This window comes from Rutidosis leptorrhynchoides, chromosome 3 (genome assembly GCF_046630445.1).
Source record: "Rutidosis leptorrhynchoides isolate AG116_Rl617_1_P2 chromosome 3, CSIRO_AGI_Rlap_v1, whole genome shotgun sequence".
In the NCBI taxonomy this organism is placed as follows: Eukaryota; Viridiplantae; Streptophyta; class Magnoliopsida; order Asterales; family Asteraceae; genus Rutidosis; species Rutidosis leptorrhynchoides.
The window spans coordinates 42,713,658-42,740,743 of record NC_092335.1 but is presented as its reverse complement, the minus strand read 5'-3'; the positions used below and the strand labels follow the sequence as shown (position 1 = coordinate 42,740,743).

At 34.8% G+C, this 27,086-nt stretch overlaps 1 non-coding gene across 1 annotated transcript; it reads left to right on the top strand.

Moving 5' to 3' along the window:
* Positions 1-5,879: 5,879 nt before the first annotated feature.
* LOC139903593 (small nucleolar RNA R71) lies at positions 5,880-5,986 on the top strand. The gene has a single exon (XR_011778403.1). It is a non-coding gene; the product is annotated as a small nucleolar RNA R71 (small nucleolar RNA).
* Positions 5,987-27,086: the final 21,100 nt, after the last annotated feature.

Below are 27,086 nucleotides of genomic sequence, written 5' to 3'. Positions count from 1 at the left end.
ATATATAAAATTGCGAATAATAAAATGACAGTAATTAAAAGTACGATGAGAAATACGATAAAAGAATTATGCTTATTTAAACTTCCGTAATTATGATGTTTGATGTTTTGATTTTAATTTATTGTTACCCGGGTTAATTGTCCTTTGTCCTGGTTTATTTGATACCTATCTGGTTTTTGTCCATAATAGTTCATCGGTCATAATTATAAAATGCTCGTCAAATTAACCTTATTTCCGAAGTCAAATATTCCAACTAATTAGGGATTTAGACTGTAACAAGGTTTTAATACTTTGTTAATAATTACACCAGGTTATCGACTGCGTGTAATTCAAGGTTTTAATACTTTGTTAACAATTACACCAATTATCCTTGTATATAATCCACCCCTGTTTTAATTAGTCCATGATACATTAATTTATTCACTTGGCCAAAATGAATAATCAATTACCCAATCCAATTGATTAATTAAATGATTGTAAACGATGTCGTATAAACGTCACTAAATAGGACATTCGTAATCATTTTAATAATTATTAGATTAACTAATTTGAAGATAGGTTCAACAGGTTCCAATGAGTTGTCGCTCAATTAGACAATACCCCCATCTATTAATAGTCATAGCCCAATGTTCACAAGTGTCGGACTTTGTCCAAACCCGAATTATGGTACAAAATCCAATAACCTCGTCTTAATATTTAGCCCAACATCACGATTACTTTGATTTAAATAAGCATAATAATAACTTAGTTACGATACATTAATTGAAAAAGGAAGAACATAGCTTACAGTGATTATTTATCGCGTAGCGTTACACGGACAGAGTTCCGACTTTAAAACCCGTAAAACATTTCTTACAATAACCCAACTAAACCATAACTTTATTAAAATTAACTTAAATTAAAATTATAATATAAATATATATATATTATGTTTACAGAGAATGAAAGAAAGAAATGAAAAATGGTGTATCATTCGAGCAGAATTCGCTGGCTTTTATAGATGTGAACTGATCCTGAGGGCTATGCGATCGCATGGCTTTTCAGTGTTATTCCCATGCGATCGCATGGCCAGCCTGACATACTCCCATCAGTTTGTTTTCTAGTTTGCCGACGTTTTATTTAATAATATAATATAATATATATAATTTTATATAATTATATATATATTATATTATATTCATGTGCATAGTAGACTTGTAATTTTAGGACCGTTGACTCGCGCGTTGATGTTCGGTTTACGTCTTAGTTTCGGATTTTCGAACGCCTTTTCGTACGCAGAGATATCTTGTACTTTGCGTTCCGCGACTTGTACTCTTGTAAATTTTAGATGTTTCTCATCAATAAATTGTACCACTTAGATTGTATCTTGTACATTTGAGCTTTTTGGTCATTTGCGTCTTCAAATCGTCGTTTTCTTCTTTTATCTTCGCACTTATTTATTTAAACGAATACTACTTGGAAATAGAACAATTGTAACTAAAAGCTTTACATATTGGAAGGATATTGTGCCTAAATATATGTTCATTTGGAGCACTATCAAATATCCTCACACTTGAACGTTGCTTGTCCTCAAGCAATACAGAACTTGAAATTAAATCACACTTCACTGGAATCACTTTTTTTATTCTCACACTTTATACATCAGTGATTTTGATACGGCGGTATAAACAATGATAGTAACGATGTGGTTTACAGTCCTACATGACTATGAAAATTTAGATCCTTTAAGGAAATTGGATCTTTATGAAAACATTTGATCTTTTGAAAATTCATTCTAGGTTTTACCCTAGATAAGTTTTCCGGAATAACCCTTCACCGGTGTGTGCAAAATATTTTTGTGGGTTTTGTGGCTTTCAGGTTTCAAATTTTTAGCTCAAAAATTGTGGTTTTGTGTCACCCACTTGCTAATCTTTGTATTAGGAAAGCACACGTCCAGTATACTTGCTCCGTATATTACCTTTCGGTAAACTACCGTCCGGTTGTAAAGGAAAGCGATGAACACGCAACTGTTAAGGCAATATCTAATGACATGCATTTGTTCATGGTCCACAACGTATCGGATGCAACTACTATCATTTGTAGGAGAAATAGTAAAGATCACCCTATAATTTTTTGGTCTGGCACAAGGTCCTGTCTTCGACCATGCTATGCAACCACCGTTCTTATGGTTGGCACCCGATTTGGTTCAGGTGACCTAATGAATTCTGATGAATTCTCAGGATTTTACGTTCAATGGTAATGAATGCATTGAAAATAGGTTTCAGAAAACAAATCGGTTTTAATTTTGATCAAAATATTTTCTCGTTCAAGCTCGAGTTTAGATATCATTGAATTCCATGAGTTTGTAATTCTCAATCTTTAAAGTCAATCTCAAGGATTGAGTAATATCAGTCTTAAAAGCTGATTTTTAATCTTTAGAGAGATTATCCTTTCTGGGGGTCTGATTCATTAGTCTTATCAAGCTAATTTGCACGGCGCCCTCCCCATTTTACGAGACAGATCCTCTCATGGTTAGGATAAGTCTGACCACTTGGCGACCCTGTCTGATGCTGAGGTCCGTGGATTTCCTGCTGATTTTAGAGATGACTTTTCTAGATTTTTCGTCAACCTACAGCTGGTATGGACGACAACTTCCTGACCTAAATCAAGAAGCGTGTGTCTTTTTCGGAAGACTTTATTTCCTTTTAATGATGGAATTGATTCATCGTGTAGATCCATCTATTCTTTCAAAGGTATTATAATAAATCGGGTAAAACTGATTAGTTTAGTCCAAAGCAAAAGTACCTGCAATAATCTGTACCAAATATGTGATATGTGTTTTAAAGAAATCGATAAATTCTTCCCACACTTAGCTTTTATTTATTCTTTTCTTTTTATTCTCCTTTATTCCATTTTAAATGAATTCTAACGTTTTGGGTTGTTTCTCCATTTATGTTCTCTCCGAGGTAACAATAATTTTGGGATTAACACCTAGTTTTATCGTTCATAAATATGTATAAACATGATTTTGAATTCACTTAGTTGAAATTTTTTCAAATTTTCACAAAATTTGGCAATTAAACTAAGTGTAAACCCGAGAGAATTTATAACCCTTCTCCGCACTTGAGATCATGCATTGCCCTCATTTGCATGAAATCAGACTATAATTATAAATTTATGAGGGTGATTAGTGTAGAAAAGTGATTAAAATACCGAGTTTGCAAACATATTATTTTATATCACATTTGATATTTTGCGTATTGTCGTCAAAATTAGTAGCTTTTGCTGAACTTTAATGCCAGTCTTTGAAAGTACGCTGTTTTACCCTGTTTTGTACATAAATTACAAACATATATATAATATATATATATATATATATATATATATATATATATATATATATATATATATATTCTTTTTATAAAATCTTTATTTATTAAAACAATTTAAATGAATAATTTTTTAAAATTTTGTTTCCTTTTACTTTAGGTAGTTTCGGTATGTTTACCTAGTCCGTCCCTCGACAAAATTTAAAATTTGTCGTTTTTAAAGCGATTGTTTTAAAAGCAAAGATTTTTGGGTTTTTTTTTTAACTTTTTTGGTATACTTTAGATCAATAATATTAAAATAATGATAATAAAATTTTTCGCCCCGCCCTCGGGTAAAGCAATTTCGGTTCCATGACCTAGTCTTTAACTTACGACGAATTTTAGAAATCATTTTTTTAAACTTAATGAAATAAAGTAATTTTTATTTTTAAATTCACACAAAACTTAAATTTAAAAATGCATATTAATTTCATACAAAACCTACAAAACAAAAATTCAGAATGAGGGGAGAAAACTAGTTCTTTAGTGTCTGCTAGTGGAAAACACCAATCGGATTCCATTCTCGGAACTACACGAGAACAGAACAACTAACTCTAGACAACATTTTCTTTTTAGAACATCTGAATCTCCCCACACTTAGGTAGCTGTGGTGTCAAAATTGTGATTAACTTCATTGTCAATTTCTCTTGGACCATAATCAACTTGCATATCTGTGACTTTTGCTTTAAGCCATTGGTCGGATTCCTGTGTAATATACTTAAATTCAACTAGTTTTGCCTTTTCTTTAGGCGATAGATTGGATACTAACCGGTTACATAACTTAAAGTTTCCCTTGGTTCTAGCATCGCGAATCCGTTTAATAAGTTTCTTCATTGAACTATTAATAACGGGGTCATTTAATTTCATATCAACAACGGGGTTCTTTGTTATCAAGTTATCATTAGGTGTTACTTCATCTTCCCCACACTTAGGCGTTTTATTATTGTTAAGCACTACCGTTGGAGTTGGTAAAATAATATGGTTCTTACCAATCGTTTTTGTTGTTTCAACGATTTTGGTTGGTGGAGATTTAGCCTTTCGACTCACAAAGGTGATTGATTTTTCATCATTACTAAGTGTCATTCTACCCTCTCTTACATCAAATAACACCCCGGTAGACGCTAAGAATGGTCGACCTAAAATTAGAGGAATGTTTGGGTCCTCTTCTATGTCAATGACAATAAATTCGACTAGAAAGGTTAAATTACCTACTTGAACGGGTAGGTTGTCAGCAATTCCAACTGGGTACCTAATGGTTTGATCAAAGAGTCGAACACTCATTTTCATTGGACTTAACTCACCCACTCCTAATCTCTTATATAATGAAAGAGGCATAACACTCACACTCGCACCTAAATCTGCTAGTGCATCATACATGACACAATTACTAAGTAGACAAGGAACAATAAATTCACCTGGATCACCCAACCTGGGTGGAACTTTTGGTGGAACTGTCTTCACCGGGTTTATTTTTACGATTTTTGTTTCTTGCACTTTCTTATTCTTCTTCTTCTTTCCAGAGGTATCACAAACTTTATTACCTATCACTTGCTCATACTCCACTCCTTTTCTTGAAAACGGGATGGGTGGTTTGTATGGTGCCACCACTGGCTTTACATACTCGGGTGGTGGTGGTGTTGTAACTTCTTCATTGTTACTCACATCTAAAACCTTCCCATCTTCTGGTGCTGATTTTTCAGAATTTGATGATACCATATTAACATTCTCATTCTGAGGATTTACTTCTGTATTACTCAGTAGCTTTCCTTGTTCCCTCTCACTCATCATGCTAGCAAGAGTACCTACGTGTTTTTCTAGATTCAAAATGAAATCTTGTTGAGTTCTTAATGACTGATCAAACCTCTCATTGGTTTGGGTTTGAGATGTAATAAATTGAGTTTGAGATTCCATTAGCTTTGCCATCATTTCTTCCAGATTTGGCTTTTTCTCTTCAGTTTGTTGTGGTGGTTTATACAAGCTAGGTCTTTGTTGACTGAAAGTGTTGTTTTGAGTTGGTTGGTTATTCAGACCTTGTTGGTTGTACGAGTTATTGTTGGGTCCATTTGGATTGTAAAGAATGTTTTATTTCGATTGAAGTTTGGCCTTGGCGGTTGATAATTATTTTGATAATTATTTCCCGGCCTTTGGTTCATGTAGGAAACATTCTCACGTTGTTCCATCGTTTGCTCAATGTGACAATCTTTCGTTAAGTGTGGTCCACCGTATTGCTCACAACTGATTCGTATCGCGTGAATATCTTTATTCATCTTTTCCATTCGTCTCTCGAAAGCATCTATTTTTGCGAAAACGAAATCAAAGTCATGGCTAGAATCGGCTCTAGCCACTTTAGATGAATGAAAAATATATTTTTCCTGGTGCCACTCATGTGAGTGGTAGGCTGTGTTATCAATGATTTTGTGAGCTTCAGTTGCGGTTTTCTTCATAATGGAACCACCAGCTGCTGTGTCGATGTCTTTTCGTGTAGTAATATCGCATCCTTGGTAGAATATTTGTACTATTTGATAAGTGTCTAAACCATGTTGAGGACATCCTCTCAACAACTTTTCAAATCTTATCCATGCCGCATATAGAGTTTCATTTGGCTTTTGTGTGAACGTAACAATTTCTCCTTGAAGTCTCACGGCTTTAGATGCCGAAAAGAATCTTTTAAGAAAATTTTCAACTAAGACATCCCATGTGTCAATCCCCCCTTCAGGTAACGATTCTAACCAATCTTTGGCTTCTCCCTTTAAAGCCCAGGGAAATAACATGAGATAGATCTGTCATCCTCAACTTCTCTGATTTTGAATATAGTACATATCCTATTAAAGGTTCGAAGATGTTCGTTTGGATCTTCTTTTGGCGTACCACTATATTGGCATTGATTAGTTACCATGTGTAGGATTTGTCCTTTGATTTCATAATCTGGATCATTAACATCTGGCTTAATAATGGTGTGACCTTGGCCCGTGCATGTAGCTCTCATTCGGTCTTCCATACTTAGAGGTTCCGTTACTTCCATAATTGAATTTGTTGAATACGAATCACTAGAGGATTCTGATTTAACAGTTTGTGGTTCAGGAGGAATGATTAGTGGTTCTGGATCTTGGAATTGTCCTTGAATATCCTCCGGGTTCTCAATTGTGAAGTCGGGTTCAAAAAATGAATTATCGGAAATTTGAATTGGGGTACTTGGTCGACTAGATGACGATTCTAAAGAAAAATCAACGGCGACAATATTGGCAAGATGTCTTGATCGAGTTACAGGTGGTGAACGTATGAAAGGTGGTGAACGTTTTGCTCGGTGCATTCACTGAATATCCTATTAGTTATAAAGATAAAAATTATTAAAGTTATCAAATTAATAGACTTTTCTAATTTTGCCCACGTTTTGAATAGCCAATAGATGCAGCAGGTAGCCAGGACCCTTTAAATCGGAAACCCACAACTCGCCACTAACAAATTCAACTATTACTACGAACCAGAAAATTTGGATGTCTATCAATTTAACCGCTTAAAATAACTTTTCGTCGAAATTTTGAAGAAGATAAAAATCTATGTCCTAAAAACTAGAGCGTAGAAATGAGAAAGAAAAAAAGTGCGTCGAAAAAGAAACGTCGAAAAACAAAAAAAAATCGAAAAATAATAATAATAAGAACGTAAAACGTCGAAACTTAAAAGTCTAAAAACTAAATATTAAAACTTGCATCTAAAGGTATTAAGGCTTAAAAGGAAATCTATTTCGAAGACGGAAATAAACTTAAATTAGGCACTAAAATATAAACGGCGTCGCAAAATTCTAAAGCTCCTAAATCTTAATTCTAAAGAAAAAGCACTTAAGGGATTTTACGGCAAAGTCTAAAAATCCAGAAATATAAAATAACTACGGCAAAATACTAAACTTAAAACTATATAGCGAACGATAAATATTACAAAATAAACGATAAAAATACAAATTATAACTAAAATGATAAAAATACAAGTTTTTATAAAGATATTATTTTTATATTATTATTTTATAAAAGTATTAATTTTATATAATTAAAAATAATATATAAACTTAATATTACAATTTAAATATAAAAACTAGAATTAAAAACTAATTAATAAACTTAAACCCTAAATAATAATAATAATAAATTAAAAACCCTACCTGCAATATATGAGTCCGAGGTATTGTACCTGTCAGACCATCTCATGCGACCGCATGAGGTTTGGTCGTCCGGGTCATGCGATCACATGGCCCAACAAATCCTAAATTCATTTGGGCTTTTAACAGGCTCGGCCCAATTTATATTTTTATTTGATTTTAATAAAGAAAATATTTATAGAATATTTATATAAAATATAATTAACTTATATTTTAAAATCTTAAAAATAAGAGTACTTTTTAATTTTATAAATAAAGTCTTAAAAATATATATATATTTTTTTCTTTTTATTATTTTTAACACTTATTATAAATACAAAATATTTTTACGAAATAAGAAATAATATATTTTTACAAAAATATAGTTTTACTAAAATATAGCGTAAAAATATAGCGTTTCGACGAGTCCCCGGCAGCGGCGCCAAAAACTTGATGTGGCAGCGGAGGTGTACGAAATACTATTATTGTTTACTACGAAATACGATGAAATATTACACAAGTTTTATTAATTTACGGATGGGATATACTTAAACCTTGCAACAACACTATAGACAGTGTACCTAATCGTAGAGTAGTGTAGTTTTTAGTAAGTCCGGTTCGTTCCACAGGGAGCTAGTGATTACGTACTATATTTTTAACAACTATATTTATATAATATATATAATTATATATAGTAATATTGTTATTATAAAAGGGGGTTTTACCGTTTAATGACCGGTTTGTCGATTTTAAATAAAGCGTAAAGATAAATGATGATAATTAAAATTCATAAAATAAATAACAATGACGATATATAAAATTCCGAATAATAAAATGACAGTAATTAAAAGTACGATGAGAAATACGATAAAAGAATTATGCTTATTTAAACTTCCGTAATCATGATCTTTGACGTTTTGATTTTAATTTATTGTTACCCGGGTTAATTGTCCTTTGTCCTGGTTTATTTGATACCTATCTGGTTTTTGTCCATAATAGTTCATCGGTCATAATTATGAAATGCTCGTCAAATTAACCTTATTCCCGAAGTCAAATATTCCAACTAATTAGGGATTTAGACTATAACAAGGTTTTAATACTTTGTTAATAATTACACCAGGTTATCGACTGCGTGTAATTCAAGGTTTTAATACTTTGTTAACAATTACACCAATTATCCTTGTATGTAATCCACCCCTTTTTAATTAGTCCATGATACATTAATTTATTCACTTGGCCAAAATGAATAATCAATTACCCAATCTAATTGATTAATTAAATGATTGTAAACGATGTCGTATAAACGTTACTAAATAGGACATTCGTAATCATTTTAATAATTATTAGATTAACTAATTTGAAGATAGGTTCAACAGGTTCCAATGAGTTGTCACTCAATTAGACAATACCCCCCATCTATTAATAGTCATTGCCCAATGTTCACAAGTGTCGGTCTTTTGTCCAAACCCAAATTATGGTACAAAATCTAATAACCCCGTCTTAATATTTAGCCCAACATCACGATTACTTTGATTTAAATAAGCATAATAATAACTTAGTTACGATATATTAATTGAAAAAGGAAGAACATAGCTTACAGTGATTATTTATAGCGTAGCGTTACACGGACAGAGTTCCGACTTTAAAACCCATAAAACATTTCTTACAGTAACCCAACTAAACCATAACTTTATTAAAATTAACTTAAATTAAAATTATAATATATATATATATATATATATATATATATATATATATATATATATATATATATATATATATATATATGTTTACAGAGAATGAAAGAAAGAAATGAAAAATGGTGTATCATTCTAGCAGAATTCGCTGGCTTTTATAGATGTGAACTGATCCTGAGGGCCATGCGATCGCATGGCTTTTTAGTGTTATTCCCATGCGATCGCATGGCCAGCCTGGCATGCTCCCATCAGTTTGTTTTCTAGTTTGCCGACGTTTTATTTAATAATATAATATATATAATTTTATATAATTATATATATATATTATATTATATTCATGTGCATAGTAGACTTGTAATTTTAGGACCGTTGACTCACGCGTTGATGCTCGGTTTACGTCTCAGTTCCGGATTTTCGAACACCTTTTCGTACGCGGAGACATCTTGTACTTTGCGTTCCGCGACATTACTCTTGTAATTTTTAGACGTTTCTCATCAATAAATTAAACCACTTGGATTGTATCTTGTACATTTGAGCTTTTTGGTCATTTGCGTCTTCAAATAGTCGTTTTCTTCTTTTGTCTTCGCACTTATTTATTTAAACGAATATTACTTGAAAATAGAACAATTGCAACTAAAAGCTTTACATATTGGAAGGATATTGTGCCTAAATATATGTTCATTTTGAGCACTATCAGACCACTCAGGAAACCACCATGCTTATAATGGAGCATGGCTGTCTTGTGTTGTATGCTGCTTTCCAAGTTTACTGGTTCTTCTTATGCTGAGTCACTTGATATTCTTGAATTGCTGAGTACTCATCCTGTGCTGATTCGAAGAATACACTCTACCTTATGCTGGTAGACTAGGCAGCATACTGAACACTTGACACAACAATATTTGCTGTCTATACATAAACAAACTTGTGCTGGCTGCACATAACATTTTAGTGCAAATAAATTACAGTTTTGTCATAATTAAATCCTTAATTATTTTGGGGACTCAACAATCTCCCCCTATTTGATGATGACAAAACTTATGACATTTAGGGAAAACACTAAAGCCAGTACTGAGGGACCTAATGAAAAATAGGCAGTAAATTTGTTCCTTTTAAGTTTGTTTTTGGGATCTTTTACTGAGTTATCTATATCTTATAACTTGATATGATTTTGAAGACTAACTCATTTCATCTTCATTACAACATAGTATATACAGTAATTACAAAACATCATAATGAAAAATGAAGTAACAAAAGATACAATTTGAGCACTAGAAGGCTATCTATCTCTATCTTTATCCTTTTCTAGTTCATCACCAGATAGCTCTTTTTCTTTCACTTTGAAGGCAGCCCAGGCTTCAGGAAACAAGTAAGGCAGCTCAGCAGTGTCATAAACTGGAACATGAGGAGGTAGAATGATGGGATCTCTTCTGTGTGGGCCTACACCAGTAGATTTCTTTCTTTTAGGCTTTTGAGAAAGAACTTCCTCTACGTTTACTACTGGTGCATTCCCAAATTTTGTTGCTTTGTTGAAGAGCTCTTAGAGTTCTGGCTTCAATGTCTTTTTAATACCACTTTCAGCTTTACCAATGAAGTACTCCAATATCTCCATCCATTCACTGAATCCAAAGGTTCTCAAATCAGTGTAGTCTACCCTCTCTTGAATGTTATCTTCCCTGCTGATAGTGAAAGCTCTTTTTGTACCTCTGTGCACTTTGATGATCTTACTGGGATTTGATCTCCTGGTCAGTACATCACCATACTTGCTCCTATAATAGTGATCAGATAGCTCAATTGTTCGTTCAGTTTCTATAGGAGCAGTAGCAGGTGCTTTCTCAGCAGCTTCCTGTTCATCAAGAGCTTTATCTTGTTCCTTAACAATAGCTTTGGCTAGCTTGAGGGACCCAGCCTCTTGCTTTCTATCAGCAGCCAATTTAGCTTCTACTTCCTGAAGCCTTACCCTTTCAGTATATTCAGCATCAGCATCCTCCCTTCTTTGCCTTTCAACTTCTAAGCCCAAAAGATAATCATCGGCAGTAATATTCAGGGACTTTGCTATTTCAATCATTTTCCTTCCCTCATCAGTTCTAAGGGCATCACGATACTGCCTTAGATCCATACCCAGTTGCGGAGCCTCATGAAATTGAGCTTTCTCTTCATCAGTATGTAGCCTTTGACCACTGTTATTTAGATACATGCCAATTTCAATGTCATAAGTTAAGGCAGTGATGTAGAATGGCTGATCAAGACGATGATGCAGCAATCGAACTTGGCGTATCCTTTCATAAATAGCTACTTGTCTTTGCTCAAGCAATTCAGGTACAGTGATCTCCAGCTTGTAAGCCTCTCTTTCATCTGGATTCATCCTTAATAGATCTGGCTCACCATGAGTAACTGAATCATCTTCTCAAGTTGTGTGTTTATCATGTGGTTTTGGGGAAGATGGAGGATTCATGATTGATTCTGATATGCCTGAAGAACTCACAGAAAACTGATTAATACGTTCATTCTGTGTTCTGTTAAAATAAGCATGAGTCCGGGGAGAGATAGGTGATTGAACGAATAAGTAATCTCCTCTACCCCAGACTGTGAAGTCAGCAGGATCAACAATATCATCATCTTGCTTAGCACCCAGCTCAGTCGCCTTGGCTGGGTCTTCAAAACTTGTTTCACCCAGCAGCACACTACTGGCTGGGTCTTCTCTCACAGCACTCCATGCTGTGTCTTCAGTACCAGCTGACTGATTAGTATCAGCTGGTACACCTGCCACAGTATCTTCATCAGCTGCCACAAATAGGGGTCATTTCCTTAGGGCCTGGTTGTCCCTAGGAGCAGATTTCACCCTTTGTCTGTCGATTAGAATGGGTTCAGCTGATGGTTCTTATGTTGATACTGGTTCTTGTGGAGGCAGATAGGGAACAATAGCAAGATGCTTCCCCTTAACATCATCAACATCAAGGTCTGTTATTTTTTCTGGCTGTTGTTGTGTAGCTGGCTAAGCAGAAGATGCTGATCGAGAAGATGAGCTAGTTTCTAACATTGCATCTAGCCATTTCATGAACACATCAGCTCTTACTCCACCTGACCCAGTAGATTGCAAATAATCTTTCATTTCTTCAGGGGTCATTCTTTTGATCCTGTCTGCTCGCTCAGCATACAGCTTTGCCCTTTTCTTGTCATACTTAATCACGAACTTAGCATTTCTTTTATGAGCATCTCTTTTGTACTTTTTAATGCTGATTAGTTCATCATTAATATCCAACTTGTCTGGGTCCAGGCTTCTTCTATGTTTAATTCTGTGTTGTTTACGAGCAACATAAGCCTCCCATTAGGCATTAAAGGCATCATTTAAATCTTGCTGTCTCTTCTGATGTCTCTCCAGTTTTCTATTCATTTTCCTTACAATCATTTGAGAGACAACAAAAGATTCAGCAACACCCAGCTCAGAAATATCACCGGGCTTACTGAAAGAACCAATATCATCCACTGATTGTAGTGACCCGAACTTTTCCATGTTTATATATATTAATTGAGATTGATATTTACATGATTAAATGTTTCCAACATGTTAAGCAATCAAACTTGTTAAGACTTGATTAATTGAAATATGTTTCATATAGACAATTGACCACCCAAGTTGATCGGTGATTCACGAACGTTAAAATTTGTAAAAACTATATGATGACATATATATGGATATATATATAGTTAACATGATACTATGATAAGAAAACATATCATAAAGTATATTAACAATGAACTACATATGTAAAAACAAGACTACTAACTTAATGATTTTTTAACGAGACATATATGTAACGATTATCGTTGTAAAGACATTTAATGTATATATATCATATTAAGAGATATTCATACATGATAATATCATGATAATATAATAATTTAAAATCTCATTTGATATTATAAACATTGGGTTAACAACATTTAACAAGATCGTTAACCTAAAGGTTTCAAAACAACACTTACATGTAACGACTAACGATGACTTAACGACTCAGTTAAAATGTATATACATGTAGTGTTTTAATATGTATTTATACACTTTTGAAAGACTTCAATACACTTATCAAAATACTTCTACTTAACAAAAATGCTTACAATTACATCCTCGTTCAGTTTCATCAACAATTCTACTCGTATGCACCCGTATTCGTACTCGTACAATACACAGCTTTTAGATGTATGTACTATTGGTATATACACTCCAATGATCAGCTCTTAGCAGCCCATGTGAGTCACCTAACACATGTGGGAACCATCATTTGGCAACTAGCATGAAATATCTCATAAAATTACAAAAATATGAGTAATCATTCATGACTTATTTACATGAAAACAAAATTACATATCCTTTATATCTAATCCATACACCAACGACCAAAAACACCTACAAACACTTTCATTCTTCAATTTTCTTCATCTAATTGATCTCTCTCAAGTTCTATCTTCAAGTTCTAAGTGTTCTTCATAAATTCCAAAAGTTCTAGTTTCATAAAATCAAGAATACTTTCAAGTTTGCTAGCTCACTTCCAATCTTGTAAGGTGATCATCCAACCTCAAGAAATCTTTGTTTCTTACAGTAGGTTATCATTCTAATACAAGGTAATAATCATATTCAAACTTTGGTTCAATTTCTATAACTATAACAATCTTATTTCAAGTGATGATCTTACTTGAACTTGTTTTCGTGTCATGATTCTGCTTCAAGAACTTCGAGCCATCCAAGGATCCATTGAAGCTAGATCCATTTTTCTCTTTTCCAGTAGGTTTATCCAAGGAAATTAAGGTAGTAATGATGTTCATAACATCATTCGATTCATACATATAAAGCTATCTTATTCGAAGGTTTAAACTTGTAATCACTAGAACATAGTTTAGTTAATTCTAAACTTGTTCGCAAACAAAAGTTAATCCTTCTAACTTGACTTTTAAAATCAACTAAACACATGTTCTATATCTATATGATATGCTAACTTAATGATTTAAAACCTGGAAACACGAAAAACACCGTAAAACCGGATTTACGCCGTCGTAGTAACACCGCGGGCTGTTTTGGGTTAGTTAATTAAAAACTATGATAAACTTTGATTTAAAAGTTGTTATTCTGAGAAAATGATTTTTATTATGAACATGAAACTATATCCAAAAATTATGGTTAAACTCAAAGTGGAAGTATGTTTTCTAAAATGGTCATCTAGACGTCGTTCTTTCGACTGAAATGACTACCTTTACAAAAACGACTTGTAACTTATTTTTCCGACTATAAACCTATACTTTTTCTGTTTAGATTCATAAAATAGAGTTCAATATGAAATCATAGCAATTTGATTCACTCAAAACGGATTTAAAATGAAGAAGTTATGGGTAAAACAAGATTAGATAATTTTTCTCATTTTAGCTACGTGAAAATTGGTAACAAATCTATTCCAACCATAACTTAATCAACTTGTATTGTATATTATGTAATCTTGAGATACCATAGACACGTATACAATGTTTCGACCTATCATGTCGACACATCTATATATATTTCGGAACAACCATAGACACTCTATATGTGAATGTTGGAGTTAGCTATACAGGGTTGAGGTTGATTCCAAAATATATATAGTTTGAGTTGTGATCAATACTGAGATACGTATACACTGGGTCGTGGATTGATTCAAGATAATATTTATCGATTTATTTCTGTACATCTAACTGTGGACAACTAGTTGTAGGTTACTAACGAGGACAACTGACTTAATAAACTTAAAACATCAAAATATATTAAAAGTGTTATAAATATATTTTGAACATACTTTGATATATATGTATATATTGTTATAGGTTCGTGAATCAACCAGTGGCCAAGTCTTACTTCCCGACGAAGTAAAAATCTGTGAAAGTGAGTTATAGTCCCACTTTTAAAATCTAATATTTTTGGGATGAGAATACATGCAGGTTTTATAAATGATTTACAAAATAGACACAAGTACGTGAAACTACATTCTATGGTTGAATTATCGAAATCGAATATGCCCCTTTTTATTAAGTCTGGTAATCAAAGAATTAGGGAACAGACACCCTAATTGACGCGAATCCTAAAGATAGATCTATTGGGCCTAACAAACCCCATCCAAAGTACCGGATGCTTTAGTACTTCAAAATTTATATCATATCCGAAGGGTGTCCCGGAATGATGGGGATATTCTTATATATGCATCTTGTTATTGTCGGTTACCAGGTGTTCACCATATGAATGATTTTTATCTCTATGTATGGGATGTGTATTGAAATATGAAATCTTGTGGTCTATTGTTACGATTTGATATATATAGGTTAAACCTATAACTCACCAACATTTTTGTTGACGTTTAAAGCATGTTTATTCTCAGGTGAATATTAAGAGCTTCCGCTGTTGCATACTAAAATAAGGACAAGATTTGGAGTCCATGTTTGTATGATATTGTGTAAAAACTGCATTCAAGAAACTGATTTCGATGTAACATATTTGTATTGTAAACCATTATGTAATGGTCGTGTGTAAACAGGATATTTTAGATTATCATTATTTGATAATCTACGTAAAGTTTTTTTTTAACCTTTATTTATGAAATAAAGGTTATGGTTTGTTTTAAAAATGAATGCAGTCTTTGAAAAACGTCTCATATAGAGGTCAAAACCTCGCAACGAAATCAATTAATATGGAACGTTTTTAATCAACAAGAACGGGACATTTCAGTTGGTATCCGAGCGTTGGTCTTAGAGAACCAGAAAATTTGCATTAGTGTGTCTTATCGAGTTTGTTAGGATGCATTAGTGAGTCTGGACTTCGACCGTGTTTTCTTTAAAAATGATTGCTTAACATTTTTGTTGGAAACTATATATTTTTAACATATGAATATTATGTGATATATTAATCTCTTAACGTGTTTGATATTATGTGATAGATGTCTACCTCTAGAACAAGTCCCATTGACTCACCTAATAATAATGAAGAGTCAAATGTAAATTGGAATGATTTGTGGACTGATTCACAAGTTCCCGAAGAGGAACCGGAAGAAGAGTCGGAACCGGAAGAAGAATCGGAACCGGAAGAAGAATCGGAACCGGATGAAGAAATAGAACCGGTGGGGGAAATAATAAAACGGTTAAGTAAAAGAAAATCCTCAACCAACCGACCAAAGTTAATTATGGTCAATGGTGTTTCCGCCAAGGAAGCAAAATATTGGGAGGATTACCAATTCTCCGATGAATCGGATTCCGACGAGAATTCCGATGATGTTATAGAAATTACCCCAACTGAATTTAAAAAGGCAAAAGAAAATAATAAGGGAAAGGGCATAAAAATAGAGAAATCTAATTCCAACCCCGATGAACTTTATATGTATCGTCAACCCCCGAAGTCCTTAAGTTGTAACAATGACCCGGGAACCTCTAAACCACCAGGTTTTTCTAAACCAATGTGGACAACGACGGCTCGTATTAGGGGAACATCATATATCCCTAAAAACTTGGCAAAACGAACCAAAACCGAAGAAGAAGAAACGAGCGAGTCGGAATAAGATAGTTGTATTCGTGTGGTGTAATATATGTAATATAGTGTTCTTATGCTTTATGATATATGTAAAAATTGCTTGTATTAATAAGTATTTTTTTATGAAACTAACTCTTGTCTATTTTACAGTTTAAAAACACAAAATGGATAGACAACCCAATATTTTAAGAGACCTACCCGGAGACATGATTGATGAAATCTTGTCTAGAGTCGGCCAGAATTCTTCGGCACAACTTTAAGGCGAGATCAGTTTGTAAGACATTCGAAGAACGTTCCAAGAATGTCTTGGTTTATAAGAGACTTTCGTTTGAAAGATGGGGGATATCACATTGGGAAACCCATAAGTTACGATGTGTTTACTTTGACGCATATATTGCGGGGAACCCAAATGCTATTTTACGCAACGGGTTAAGAAATTATTTTGACTCAATATATCCGAATATTGGACTTCGTGATTTAGAAAAAGCGGCTAACATGCAACATAAAGAAGCATGTTATGCTTACGGATTAGTAATGTTCGCTTCTCACCAAAGTGAGAACAAGAACATCGGGCTACAACTATTAAACAAAACGTTTCCACAAGTGACGGAGTCGGTAATTGGGGTAAGAAATGAGGTTTTTAGATTATTACGGGACTGTTGGACATTACGTAACCCTCGTCCCTTTGATGACGTTACAACACGCTGTCTTATCAACGGCCAAAACGGTTATGTTGCACAAGACCAAGGATGGGAAGTAGTCCTAGTAAAACCAGAATGCATGACTTGTTTCTGGACGTATGAATTACGTGTCTTTATTGCCTTTGCCGAACGACTTGTGTACTAGCTAGAATTGTCTTCACAACTATCTTGTATCAAAGTTATTGTGTGCTATATTTCATGCTTTATGTAAAATAAGCGGTATTGTAAGTTTATAAAATATTGTATAAAAGTTTGAACGCGAAATATTATTACAATCAGTTTTTCATATAGAATTGTAGTAGTTGAATTGTATATTAGCTACTAAGTATGAACTTAACGGGTAGGTACTACCCGAATTTAAACTTATAAAACGCTAATATGAAGAAAAAGCTTTTATAAATGAGTTCATATTATGCTACGAAATACTATTAACTACTCTTAATATTCTGTATGATTAACTTGTTCCATTTAACTATTTTGAAGGAAATGGCACCGACTACTCGACACACCGTGAATATGAATGAAGAGGAATTCCGTACTTTTCTAGCTTCAAACATAGCCGCAGTACAGGCTGCGCTAGATACCAACAATAACCTTGGATCTAGCAGTACAGGAAATCGTGTAGGATGCACCTACAAAGAATTCACTGCCTGCAAACCTTTGGAATTTGATGGAACCGAAGGACCGATCGGATTGAAACGGTGGACCGAGAAGGTTGAATCGGTGTTTGCCATAAGTAAGTGTACTGAAGAGGACAAAGTGAAGTACGCTACGCATACCTTCACAGGTTCTGCGTTAACATGGTGGAATACCTATCTAGAGCAAGTGGGACAAGATGATGCGTACGCACTACCGTGGTCAGCATTCAAGCACTTGATGAACGAGAAGTACCGTCCCAGAACCGAGGTCAATAAGCTCAAGACAGAACTTAGAGGGTTACGAACCCAAGAATTTGATATTACCACGTACGAAAGACGATTCACAGAATTGTGCCTATTGTGTCCGGGAGCATTCGAAGATGAGGAAGAGAAGATCGACGCGTTTGTGAAAGGATTACCAGAAAGAATCCAAGAAGATATAAGTTCACACGAGCCCGCCTCCATACAACAGGCATGTAGAATGGCTCACAAACTAGTGAACCAGATTGAAGAAAGAATTAAAGAACAGACTGCTGAAGAGGCCAATGTGAAGCAAGTCAAAAGAAAGTGGGAGGAAAACGGTGATAAGAATCACCAATATAACAACAACAGCAATTACAACAATAATCGCAACAATTATCCCAACAATCGCAACATCAATCGCAACTACAACAAACGGCCCAACAACAACAACAACAACAACAACAGCAACTACAACAATCATCCCAACAATAATAATAACCGCAACAACAACAACAATCAGAAGCAGCTATGCCAAAGGTGTGAAAAGAATCACTCGGGGTTCTGCACCAAATTTTGCAACAAGTGTAAAAGAAATGGTCATAGTGCGGCGAAGTGTGAGGTCTACGGACCAGGGGTTAATAGAACGAAAGGAACAAATGGTGTCGGAACGAGTAATGGCAGAGCAAGTAGTGTCGGAGCAAGTTATGCCAATGTAGTTTGTTATAAATGTGGAAAACCGGGCCACATTATTAGAAATTGCCCGAACCAGGAGAACATTAATGGACAAGGCCGCGGAAGAGTTTTCAATATTAATGCGGCAGAGGCACAGGAAGACCCGGAGCTTGTTACGGGTACGTTTCTTATTGACAATAAATCTGCTTACGTTTTATTTGATTCGGGTGCGGATAGAAGCTATATGAGTAGAGATTTTTGTGCTAAATTAAGTTGTCCATTGACGCCTTTGGATAGTAAATTTTTACTCGAATTAGCAAATGGTAAATTAATTTCAGCAGATAATATATGTCGGAATCGAGAAATTAAACTGGTTAGCGAAACATTTAAGATTGATTTGATACCAGTAGAGTTAGGGAGTTTTGATGTGATAATCGGTATGGACTGGTTGAAAGAAGTGAAAGCGGAGATCGTTTGTTACAAAAATGCAATTCGCATTATACGAGAAAAAGGAAAACCCTTAATGGTGTACGGAGAAAAGGGCAACACGAAGCTACATCTTATTAGTAATTTGAAGGCACAAAAACTAATAAGAAAAGGTTGCTATGCTGTTCTAGCACACGTCGAGAAAGTACAAACTGAAGAAAAGAGCATCAATGATGTTCCCATTGCAAAAGAATTTCCCGATGTATTTCCAAAAGAATTACCGGGATTACCCCCACATCGATCCGTTGAATTTCAAATAGATCTTGTACCAGGAGCTGCACCAATAGCTCGTGCTCCTTACAGACTCGCACCCAGCGAGATGAAAGAACTGCAAAGCCAATTACAAGAACTTTTAGAGCGTGGTTTCATTCGACCAAGCACATCACCGTGGGGAGCTCCTGTTTTGTTTGTCAAGAAGAAAGATGGTACATTCAGGTTGTGTATCGACTACCGAGAGTTGAACAAACTTACCATCAAGAACCGCTACCCACTACCGAGAATCGACGACTTATTTGATCAACTACAAGGCTCGTCTGTTTATTCAAAGATTGATTTACGTTCCGGGTATCATCAAATGCGGGTGAAAGAAGATGATATTCCAAAGACTGCTTTCAGAACACGTTACGGTCATTACGAGTTTATGGTCATGCCGTTTGGTTTAACTAATGCACCAGCTGTGTTCATGGACCTTATGAACCGAGTGTGTGGACCATACCTTGACAAGTTTGTCATTGTTTTCATTGATGACATACTTATTTACTCAAAGAATGACCAAGAACACGGTGAACATTTGAGAAAGGTGTTAGAAGTATTGAGGAAGGAAGAATTGTACGCTAAGTTTTCAAAGTGTGCATTTTGGTTGGAAGAAGTTCAATTCCTCGGTCACATAGTGAACAAAGAAGGTATTAAGGTGGATCCGGCAAAGATAGAAACTGTTGAAAAGTGGGAAACCCCGAAAACTCCGAAACACATACGCCAGTTTTTAGGACTAGCTGGTTACTACAGAAGGTTCATCCAAGACTTTTCCAGAATAGCAAAACCCTTGACTGCATTAACGCATAAAGGGAAGAAATTTGAATGGAATGATGAACAAGAGAAAGCGTTTCAGTTATTGAAGAAAAAGCTAACTACGGCACCTATATTGTCATTGCCTGAAGGGAATGATGATTTTGTGATTTATTGTGATGCATCAAAGCAAGGTCTCGGTTGTGTATTAATGCAACGAACGAAGGTGATTGCTTATGCGTCTAGACAATTGAAGATTCACGAACAAAATTATACGACGCATGATTTGGAATTAGGCGCGGTTGTTTTTGCATTAAAGACTTGGAGGCACTACTTATATGGGGTCAAAAGTATTATATATACCGACCACAAAAGTCTTCAACACATATTTAATCAGAAACAACTGAATATGAGGCAGCGTAGGTGGATTGAATTATTGAATGATTACGACTTTGAGATTCGTTACCACCCAGGGAAGGCAAATGTGGTAGCCGATGCCTTGAGCAGGAAGGACAGAGAACCCATTCGAGTAAAATCTATGAATATAATGATTCATAATAACATTACTACTCAAATAAAGGAGGCGCAACAAGGAGTTTTAAAAGAGGGAAATTTAAAGGATGAAATACCCAAAGGATCGGAGAAGCATCTTAATATTCGGGAAGACGGAACCCGGTATAGGGCTGAAAGGATTTGGGTACCAAAATTTGGAGATATGAGAGAAATGGTACTTAGAGAAGCTCATAAAACCAGATACTCAATACATCCTGGAACGGGGAAGATGTACAAGGATCTCAAGAAACATTTTTGGTGGCCGGGTATGAAAGCCGATGTTGCTAAATACGTAGGAGAATGTTTGACGTGTTCTAAGGTCAAAGCTGAGCATCAGAAACCATCAGGTCTACTTCAACAACCCGAAATCCCGGAATGGAAATGGGAAAACATTACCATGGATTTCATCACTAAATTACCAAGGACTGCAAGTGGTTTTGATACTATTTGGGTAATAGTTGATCGTCTCACCAAATCAGCACACTTCCTACCAATAAGAGAAGATGACAAGATGGAGAAGTTAGCACGACTGTATTTGAAGGAAGTCGTCTCCAGACATGGAATACCAATCTCTATTATCTCTGATAGGGATGGCAGATTTATTTCAAGATTCTGGCAGACATTACAGCAAGCATTAGGAACTCGTCTAGACATGAGTACTGCCTATCATCCACAAACTGATGGGCAGAGCGAAAGGACGATACAAATGCTTGAATACATGCTACGAGCATGTGTTATTGATTTCGGAAACAGTTGGGATCGACATCTACCGTTAGCAGAATTTTCCTACAACAACAGCTACCATTCAAGCATTGAGATGGCGCCGTTTGAAGCACTTTATGGTAGAAAGTGCAGGTCTCCGATTTGTTGGAGTGAAGTGGGGGATAGACAGATTACGGGTCCGGAGATTATACAAGAAACTACCGAGAAGATCATCCAAATTCAACAACGGTTGAAAACCGCCCAAAGTCGACAAAAGAGCTACGCTGACATTAAAAGAAAAGATATAGAATTTGAAATTGGAGAGATGGTCATGCTTAAAGTTGCACCTTGGAAAGGCGTTGTTCGATTTGGTAAACGAGGGAAATTAAATCCAAGGTATATTGGACCATTCAAGATTATTGATCGTGTCGGACCAGTAGCTTACCGACTAGAGTTACCTCAACAACTCGCGGCTGTACATAACACTTTCCACGTCTCGAATTTAAAGAAATGTTTTGCTAAAGAAGATCTCACTATTCCGTTAGATGAAATCCAAATCAACGAAAAACTTCAATTCATCGAAGAACCCGTCGAAATAATGGATCGTGAGGTTAAAAGACTTAAGCAAAACAAGATACCAATTGTTAAGGTTCGATGGAATGCTCGTAGAGGACCCGAGTTCACCTGGGAGCGTGAAGATCAGATGAAGAAGAAATACCCGCATCTATTTCCAGAAGATTCGTCAACACCTTCAACAGCTTAAAATTTCGGGACGAAATTTATTTAACGAGTAGGTACTGTAGTGACCCGAACTTTTCCATGTTTATATATATTAATTGAGATTGATATTTACATGATTAAATGTTTCCAACATGTTAAGCAATCAAACTTGTTAAGACTTGATTAATTGAAATATGTTTCATATAGACAATTGACCACCCAAGTTGATCGGTGATTCACGAACGTTAAAATTTGTAAAAACTATATGATGACATATATATGGATATATATATATAGTTAACATGATACTATGATAAGAAAACATATCATAAAGTATATTAACAATGAACTACATATGTAAAAACAAGACTACTAACTTAATGATTTTTGAACGAGACATATATGTAACGATTATCGTTGTAAAGACATTTAATGTATATATATCATATTAAGAGATATTCATACATGATAATATCATGATAATATAATAATTTAAAATCTCATTTGATATTATAAACATTGGGTTAACAACATTTAACAAGATCGTTAACCTAAAGGTTTCAAAACAACACTTACATGTAACGACTAACGATGACTTAACGACTCAGTTAAAATGTATATACATGTAGTGTTTTAATATGTATTTATACACTTTTGAAAGACTTCAATACACTTATCAAAATACTTCTACTTAACAAAAATGCTTACAATTACATCCTCGTTCAGTTTCATCAACAATTCTACTCGTATGCACCCGTATTCGTACTCGTACAATACACAGCTTTTAGATGTATGTACTATTGGTATATACACTCCAATGATCAGCTCTTAGCAGCCCATGTGAGTCACCTAACACATGTGGGAACCATCATTTGGCAACTAGCATGAAATATCTCATAAAATTACAAAAATATGAGTAATCATTCATGACTTATTTACATGAAAACAAAATTACATATCCTTTATATCTAATCCATACACCAACGACCAAAAACACCTACAAACACTTTCATTCTTCAATTTTCTTCATCTAATTGATCTCTCTCAAGTTCTATCTTCAAGTTCTAAGTGTTCTTCATAAATTCCAAAAGTTCTAGTTTCATAAAATCAAGAATACTTTCAAGTTTGCTAGCTCACTTCCAATCTTGTAAGGTGATCATCCAACCTCAAGAAATCTTTGTTTCTTACAGTAGGTTATCATTCTAATACAAGGTAATAATCATATTCAAACTTTGGTTCAATTTCTATAACTATAACAATCTTATTTCAAGTGATGATCTTACTTGAACTTGTTTTCGTGTCATGATTCTGCTTCAAGAACTTCGAGCCATCCAAGGATCCATTGAAGCTAGATCCATTTTTCTCTTTTCCAGTAGGTTTATCCAAGGAAATTAAGGTAGTAATGATGTTCATAACATCATTCGATTCATACATATAAAGCTATCTTATTCGAAGGTTTAAACTTGTAATCACTAGAACATAGTTTAGTTAATTCTAAACTTGTTCGCAAACAAAAGTTAATCCTTCTAACTTGACTTTTAAAATCAACTAAACACATGTTCTATATCTATATGATATGCTAACTTAATGATTTAAAACCTGGAAACACGAAAAACACCGTAAAACCGGATTTACGCCGTCGTAGTAACACCGCGGGCTGTTTTGGGTTAGTTAATTAAAAACTATGATAAACTTTGATTTAAAAGTTGTTATTCTGAGAAAATGATTTTTATTATGAACATGAAACTATATCCAAAAATTATGGTTAAACTCAAAGTGGAAGTATGTTTTCTAAAATGGTCATCTAGACGTCGTTCTTTCGACTGAAATGACTACCTTTACAAAAACGACTTGTAACTTATTTTTCCGACTATAAACCTATACTTTTTCTGTTTAGATTCATAAAATAGAGTTCAATATGAAATCATAGCAATTTGATTCACTCAAAACGGATTTAAAATGAAGAAGTTATGGGTAAAACAAGATTGGATAATTTTTCTCATTTTAGCTACGTGAAAATTGGTAACAAATCTATTCCAACCATAACTTAATCAACTTGTATTGTATATTATGTAATCTTGAGATACCATAGACACGTATACAATGTTTCGACCTATCATGTCGACACATCTATATATATTTCGGAACAACCATAGACACTCTATATGTGAATGTTGGAGTTAGCTATACAGGGTTGAGGTTGATTCCAAAATATATATAGTTTGAGTTGTGATCAATACTGAGATACGTATACACTGGGTCGTGGATTGATTCAAGATAATATTTATCGATTTATTTCTGTACATCTAACTGTGGACAACTAGTTGTAGGTTACTAACGAGGACAGCTGACTTAATAAACTTAAAACATCAAAATATATTAAAAGTGTTATAAATATATTTTGAACATACTTTGATATATATGTATATATTGTTATAGGTTCGTGAATCAACCAGTGGCCAAGTCTTACTTCCCGACGAAGTAAAAATCTGTGAAAGTGAGTTATAGTCCCACTTTTAAAATCTAATATTTTTGGGATGAGAATACATGCAGGTTTTATAAATGATTTACAAAATAGACACAAGTACGTGAAACTACATTCTATGGTTGAATTATCGAAATCGAATATGCCCCTTTTTATTAAGTCTGGTAATCTAAGAATTAGGGAACAGACACCCTAATTGACGCGAATCCTAAAGATAGATCTATTGGGCCTAACAAACCCCATCCAAAGTACCAGATGCTTTAGTACTTCGAAATTTATATCATATCCGAAGGGTGTCCCGGAATGATGGGGATATTCTTATATATGCATCTTGTTATTGTCGGTTACCAGGTGTTCACCATATGAATGATTTTTATCTCTATGTATGGGATGTGTATTGAAATATGAAATCTTGTGGTCTATTGTTACGATTTGATATATATAGGTTAAACCTATAACTCACCAACATTTTTGTTGACGTTTAAAGCATGTTTATTCTCAGGTGAATATTAAGAGCTTCCGCTGTTGCATACTAAAATAAGGACAAGATTTGGAGTCCATGTTTGTATGATATTGTGTAAAAACTGCATTCAAGAAACTGATTTCGATGTAACATATTTGTATTGTAAACCATTATGTAATGGTCGTGTGTAAACAGGATATTTTAGATTATCATTATTTGATAATCTACGTAAAGTTTTTTTTTAACCTTTATTTATGAAATAAAGGTTATGGTTTGTTTTAAAAATGAATGCAGTCTTTGAAAAACGTCTCATATAGAGGTCAAAACCTCGCAACGAAATCAATTAATATGGAACGTTTTTAATCAACAAGAACGGGACATTTCACTGATGTGGCAGGCACACTGGGTTGAGATTCACCAGCTGCCTATACACCAGCTTCAGTATGAGCTTTGATGGGCTTAGTGCCAGCACCTTGATCAGTACCAGTACCATCATCATCACCATCTCTCCTTTGCTGTTTAGGAGCCTTTTCATGCTCATGCTCCCCCTCAGATTGTTTTCTCTTTTTGGACTTCTTTTTAGACTTCTTCTCCCCCTTTTTGTCATTAGCAGGGGCAGAAGGGTGATCAGGGGAAACGTGTGTATCAAGGTCACTATCTGACTCGGGAACTGAAAATGCAAAGTTGTTCCAGTCAGCATCAGCAGGAGAAAGATGGACACCAGGATCTACACCATATTGTCGGAGACACAGATTTGAAGCTCTAACTTCATTTCTTGCAACACCCATGGCCATTTGAAGCTCTGCTTGTAGGGCAGCCATTTGTTGCATAGTCTCCACCAATTGAAGATAAGCAGAGACAGGAACCATATTAGCCATTTGCTGTTCCTGCGAATCCAACCTCTCTTTCAATACCCGATTCTCTTCATTAAGGAAAAGATTCTTCGATTAGCAGCATCAAGATCAGTTTGAAGACGGGCAATATGATCAGCATATTCATTATGAGAGATGATTCGCCTTTTGAGATCCTCCTCTTCTTCAAATTGTTTGACAATAGCTTCCACCGCTAGATCAGCAAAAGCACATACTTGTTTGAGCTGGTTTTAAATGGTAGAAGTGGTAACCTCCCCAGCTCTGCGTATGACATCAGTCATTCTATCAACAATAGCAGAGCGAATGGTGCTTTGTAGATCTGGCGTAACTTTGGCTAACATCTTATAGACAGCCAGAGTGGAGATGGCAGCCACCTCATCAACATTAAAACTACTGGTTGAGGGGCGATCACTAGGAGCTAACATAGAAGTACCTCCGTGGGGGTGGTGGAGGTGAAAGTTCAGAATCTGACTCGTCACCATGATCACCTTCATTTTTACCTTCACCCGAAGGTTTAGAACCACTGGTATTCTTGTCAGCATCATTATCAGCATCATTAGTTAGATCTACTGGTTTGTCTTTGGAACCAGTCACATTATCATGAGTGACTGGTCCGCCCTTACCAGTACCTTTATCAGCATCACCATCAGATGAAGAAGATGATGAGGAAGAAGCTGATGAATCAGAAGGTACTGATGAATCAGGGACATTTTGCATAACACATTTACCAGTAGCAGGATCTATAATGAACTTGAGAGGCCTCCATGTACCAGGCCATGGAGAAGCAGCTGAAGCCATACCAAAGTAGTGATAGTATGGCTGCTCATTAACTTGTTG